Genomic DNA, 6,862 nt, shown 5'->3' with positions numbered 1-6,862 from the left:
CAAATCATAAATAAACAATAGAGACCCTCCCAATTGTATATGTAACTCACCTTCCTGATGACATCACCAAGTGCATGCTTCATTGCCGTATAGATCCAGAAAGAACAGAGAAGAGAAAAGGTTTGTACAGCTGCGAGACACACTCCTCTGTGCTGATTCAGCGAGACACACACACACACACACACACACACACACACACACACACACACACTCGTGGGCTCACCCAGCTTCTCTAAGCCTTATTAGCTGTCATAATTACATCTGAACAGACAATCATAAATGATAGTGAGCTCATTATGTAACATCTATGCTCTGGTCCAAGCCATGTCTGCATGGCCTTAATCCCTCTCACCCTTCTGGAACCTTCTGTACCCTACCTCTTTAATGTACTATGATCAAAACGACATCATCTAAATACAGTTTATGAAATGTATATCCAACCACTATCGTCATTTCCACAATGGTATGCATTCTAAATACCATGGTATGCTGTATCAAATGAGAGGATCATATATTTTCAGATCTAATTAATTAGCTAATGATTGTCTGTTTTAACATGGAATGAACAACTGTATGAAATATGAATGAAACCACATTTAATTCAGTATGGATTCAAGGCCAATGATAGCCAGTGGCACACAATAATATCCAGCATAGGAGCAAGTTATTTACTGCAATGACTTTGAAGTTTCATTAGATGGCAGCAACCAAAAGGATAAACTGTACAAAACAAATATATTGTCAAGTTCCTACCTGGAATCAAAAACGTTTATTCTGAAATATTGCTGGAATGCCTCTAGCAGACCTAGACACACAAGGTGGACTATGCACCTATGTTCAACACTATAGCTGCAGTATGAACCCTGCATAGGTCTCTCTCTCCCACTCTGGAGAGATCTTAGTTTCTCCATAGGCCATCTGTCTCTGCTCCAGGGAGCTGTCCTTAGGCCACATTCAGTTTTTGAACTCTTTGACCATCCTCTTTCTAAATCCTACCAAACATTCGGGTCACTCACTTTTTTTCCTCTCATGCGATCACACATCACTGAGCATGACCGTCAAAACCAGAGTCCATCTGTTCCTCATAGACAGCAGGATCATCACTGTAATTAGTCAAATGAAGAAGTCAAGAACTCCCCACAGACTCAAGCGAAAACGTGACTTTCTAAGACAGACCATTTTCACTGAGTCAAATCAGGGCTGAAAATAGAATTGTGGGAATAGGCCCTCCCTGTTGGATCCTACACTGAGCACAATTACTTTGACCAATGACCTGTTGTTTCCACTCTAGTTTTAACCTCTTGAAATATGAAACCCCATGACTTACAAACAACAACTCACTAATGAGCCTAGGAGGATGCAGAGACCAGTACGTTATATTGTTTTACACGTATTGATGTACCAAAGACTATAATATACCCAGTATATCCATACAGTACACTGTATGAAGGTGACTTTAGGTGTAATAGAATTCTAACAGTTTTAGCAGCTTTGACTTGGTTTTAACATACTGTATCACGTAGCCTACTTAAGTACAGCTGATTTCAGAGACATGTGGGTACTAGATTTGAGTTCAGGTCAGAATCTGCACACCAGCTGATATCCACAATATATTTTAAATAACACCTTCCCTTTTCCCTTATGATATAAACATGGTATGGTATATATGATATATAATTGGACTTCAGCGACTGACTGGGGGACAGGATCTAAGCGAGGAGTAGCTGTGTTGTTTCTCATATCCGCCATGAAGCCATACAAGACACAGCTGATCTCCAAAGCCTAGCGTCAAGAGCGACAGAGCATGATAAAGTCTGCTGCACATCCTGGACTCGTCTTCCCAGAGTCCCCCTCTCTTCGCTCAGAGGACCACAGATGGGCCGTGCGCCGTTCCAGAAGTCTCCGGCGCCCTGACCCCCTGACCCCCCAGCTCCCTACATCCTGTCACGCACACCAGACACCAGCCTTCTGCTCAGACCAAGACCTCAACTAGACCTCATCCTCCCCTCATACATCCTCCTCCTTCTTCTCCTCTCTCACCCTACCCCTCACTCCTCCTTCTCCTGCTGTTCTTCCCTTCTCCTCTTTTCTTCTGCTCCTTCACTGTACAGTATTTTTAATACTTTTGCTATTTCCTCTTGTCTGCATCTGTACTCCCTCATTTATTCAATGTCAGAACTTAACAGTCTGTTCTGATCCACCACTTAAAGCCACTGGAAGTGTCTCTTCTCTCCTTGGTTAGGGAGTCTTAACATCTTCAGCCTCAGTGAGAGTGACCTTCGGGTGGTTACAGGCTGTGAAGCTTCAGTCCAAGGCCATTAGAAATGTTACAACCGTCCCCTCCTGCTGGGAGCTCTGGTCCTGGGCCCGGGTCCTGACTCACACCACTGGCCAAGAAGCAAATCTTTTTATTGGCCATACAGAGTATTATCTAGTGGCCAGGCACTTGCATGCCGCCCAGATATGCACACACACACACACACACACACACGCATGCACACACACACACACACGCACGCACGCACGCACACACACAGACACATGCACACACACAGACACACGCACACACACTCATGCACTCCACATGCACACACACACACGCACACAAACTCATGCACTCCACACGCACATGTACAGACACACACACACACACATGCATGCAGGCACATCAATTACACTAACACTAACACAATGAAATAGACCAGGCTAACAATCCTTTGCACTACTTGAATCTTCCAAGAGTTAGATGTTCAGCTGGACTGGCATTGCAATGAGAGCGATTATCAATAAAGATCATGTTACTGAAAAAACTATTTGAGTCTCCTATATTCTCCACTTTGTCTCCCTCCTCTCTCCGCCCTCATCTCCTGACTTCTACTCCTCCGCCCCACCCCCCCCTCCAGCCCTCTCCTCCTCCTCCTCCTCCACCTGTCCTCCTCCTCCTCCCCCTGTCCTCCTCCTCCCCTGTCCTCCTCCCTCCTCCTCCCCCCTGTCCTCCTCCCTCCTGTTCCCCCTGTCCTCCTCCCGTCCTCCTCCTCCTACCCCTGTCCTCCACTAACTCCTCCTCCCCCTGTCCTCCTCCTCCTCCTCCTCCCCTGTCCTCCTCCTCCTCCCCCTGTCCTCCTCCCATCCTCCTCCTCCTACCCCTGTCCTCCCCTAACTCCTCCCCCCCGTCCTCCTCCTCCTCTCCCTGTCCTCCTCCTCTCAATCTGTCCTCATCACGACTCCTATCCCCCCCCCCCCTCGCTGTTTCTGAGTGTTATCATGTCCATCTGTTCATCTGCTCTGCCTCCACACCACCAGCCCCAAAATATGAAACGATGTTAAGCCCAGAAATAGGGAAGTACACGTGAAATGAATGTTTTCGCAGCTGTGCGTGTGCCGTCGATGATTTAGGCAGGAGTCAGTGGTATGTGTCAAGAGAAATGCAGTTCAAGAGCGGGATAGACTTCAGGAGTATACCATTAAGAAGATGGTACAGTTTGTATGTGTGTGTGTGTGTGTGTGTGTGTGTGTGTTTGCGTGTGTGCGCCTGTGTATATGTGTGTGTGTGTGTGTGTGTGTGTGTGTGTGTGTGTGTGTGTGCGTGTGTGTGGTGCTGATGGGTTGATGGGGTTGCTATCTGCCATGTCATCGACTGCCCTGTAGTCCTCTGAGCTGTTTCTATTGAATAAAGCATCTCTACTGAAATCACAGTTCACTGTTCTCTTCCAATCTCTGTCTCGCTTTCCATCTGTCACCCCCCCCCCCATCTCTCTCTCTCTCTCTCTCTCTCTCTCTCTCTATCTGAGCCCTGATACAGTTTATATGACAAAGTTCCCTCTAGTTCGAACTCTAATTCCCCCATAAGGAGTTTCCTGTGTGGGCTACGGAGGCCCAGAGTGATGATCATTTCAAAGCCTAATAATTACACCAATGTTGAGTTAGCCTGACAACCCTTCCTTAAATCATTCTGTCCACGAGCATTGTTTTCTACAAATTTAAATTGATTTATGGAGTAAATTCAATTAAATACATTCATGATGAAATGATGTAAAGCCCCCGAGGTGTTTGGGTGACAACAGCACTTGTTGTGTGTGCTGTTGGGTGATCTATAGTCATGTTAAAACTCCTAATCAACCCCAGGTCACCTGAGGAGTTTAAATGTCTTAAAGGTATTTTCTCCTTGAAAGCTAACACAAGGTGTGACCATTGTCCTGGGTTTGGGTTAAGTATTTCAAATGATTGTAGTTAATAGAAGAGGGGCAACAGCTTGTGCCAGCATACTCTGACTCTGACTAAATAATTTGGTAACCGGCAACTACTGCCAAAGGCACAAGACTTTCGGGAAGTCTTGTTAGTCGCGTGTCATGTCAAGGCTAAGACTTTAGTTACATGTTTTATTGGCTAAATCGAAACAGCTTTCCTCTGTAGAACAGGTGGGCCCTGTGGTCGGATAACACACATCCGACACACGCGCACGCACACACACACACACACACACACACACAGTAAGAAGAGATGAGTAAACAGGTAAACTACAGTACAGACAAGCCTTGCCGATGGCATCCTCTCCTAATCCATGTATTGTAAACTAGTTCAAATACAAATGACAGGAAAAAATCCAACATCAGATTAGCTATAGTTTCTTTATTTGGATCACATGCATCTGAGATGAAAATAGATGAATAATACAGAATGTGGTCAGTGTGAGAGTCATGACAGGAAATGAGCAACAGCCTGTTCCAAAACAGTCTCTGACTGGCCCGGCTTCCCAGCGAGGGATCGTTGTTGTTGTCTCTGGGTTACTGGAAGGATGGGGTCAAGATGCCCTCTACCCTGCTGACTCAATTGGGGAGTCAAGGTCAGCACAGCAGTACTCTTCTGTACCACCCTCAGCCAGGGCTGGCTCTGCTCCCACCCAAGGACAGTACTGCTGTGTTTGCTGTGCAGGCTGCCCATGCCACCAGTGACTTAATACATTGTTTGGTTAAATCCATTAAGATTCTGCGGGAACCCTGGCCATCAAGGCTAGAGGCAGACTAGAAGGCAGACTAGGTGCAGACTAGTGAGCTCGGCCAGCAGTGTGGTATTGAAAGCTGATCTGGTACAGAGCAGATTTTTGGTCTCCGAGGTAGCCCTGTCTTCCGGTTGCTGATGAGTAGTGTGGATAGGCATTCCTGCCAACACTCTGGCCAATCAGTTATCGCATAAATCTCTGTAACTGGGATACTGTAAAATCAGCCACGCTATGGCGGCTCACCTCCAACTCGCCGTGTCAAACACAAACCATGTTTTCTTTCTCTTCGGGGACTCACTACTAGTGTGTTTTGTCTTTTGATATGAGCATTCAAAGACCCAGGGGATGCTCCTGCCACGCCTGATTAACGATAACGCCAGGGTACGCCAAAGCAAACACCGAAATCAGTTCATGTGTGTGTGTGTGTGTGTGTGTGTGTGTGTGTATGTGTGTGAATGTGAGTATGTGTGAAGTTGATTAAGAGTGTATAACCAATCCAGGCTGACCTGTTTTGGAGAAAGATTATTCATGTATGTAAAATCACAGCATGTGAACTAGCAGAGAGTAATTTAACACTGACCGTACACATTTTTGTGTGAAAGTGACATCCGATTTTGACACATTTACAAAGCCAACAAATATGTTTTCCCATTTTCTGTTTATAGTACACAAAGCCCATCTCTCTGGAGATGCTATTGGTCTATGACATAATGGAAGTGTTGCAGGAACAGCCAGAACAGCCAGCACACACCCCAGCTCTGGAGGACGGTTCCAGGGCATACTGAAATGGGCTGTGACGAGACAGGGTTTGGGAAACACACACCCTCTTATTCTGGTGTCTCGCTGGGAACCATGTTGAATAAAACATAGCAATGATCTGAGACTGCTGAGTTACATCACCTGAAGAAACAGAGGACATCAGGAATGGTGGCATTAAGTCCCTGATTTCTTCTTCTTCTTCATATGGGTTTGGTGTAGTTGTCCTCTCCTCCCAGGCTCGGGGCTGAGGGGCTATCCTTTTACCACCCCGAGCCTGGGTGAGGGGGGTCACCCCGGCTATATATCCGGGCAGAGTTGATTTTGGTTCGTATTGGCTGCAACCGGCTCTGTACAGGTATGTTGGTCATGAGATGTTCTGCAAATCCATTTTAGACCCTTATAACATTCTTTTGTTCATAGCCTTTCCCACGTTTAATAACACTATTGTAGAGTAAGTCGTTCAACAACAGCAGAGAAGATAGTCAATAGACAATAGAGTCAAATCTGACTCTTTGGTATGATTCTAAAACTATGGAGGGTGGGTTAGAGGATCAGGGTTGCCTTGACATCGACATGATCACAAAAACAAGCATGGAAATCAAAAGCATGCACTTGGCAACTGCCAAACATTCTGTGGTAAGATAATCTTACCATTACATTGCTCACTTTCAAATCAACCAACATGTTTACTAATCCCCGGAGTTGAAAATAGTGGATCTCAATGGACGTCATAAAAATCCCTTCTCAGTCGTTAACTGGATTGAATAACAACTCATGTTATTCATGTTGAGTTACAAAGTGATAAGACTCCCGAAAAGGCCGTTTTGAAAGTCACACTGCTGAGTCCCCTAACTAACCCCATGTCCTTGACACAGTTGGCACCCCTCTAAACCCAGAGAGGAAAAAAAAATGGATCCACTCTGCAGGTATTAAATGCTTTATCAAATCAAAGCTCCCTCCATCTGTGGGTAAACAGATGTGCGCCAGACTGCTGCGCTGTGCGGTCACCTCACAGCTTTCCCAGGCTCCAGCACTCCCACACCAAAGAGGCCTTGAGCACATTTCTCTTAATATACTGTAGAGTACATACATGTTTATCCCTCT

This window comes from Borostomias antarcticus (genome assembly GCF_949987555.1).
Source record: "Borostomias antarcticus genome assembly, chromosome: 18".
NCBI lineage: Eukaryota > Metazoa > Chordata > Actinopteri > Stomiiformes > Stomiidae > Borostomias > Borostomias antarcticus.
This window is presented reverse-complemented; position numbering follows the sequence as displayed.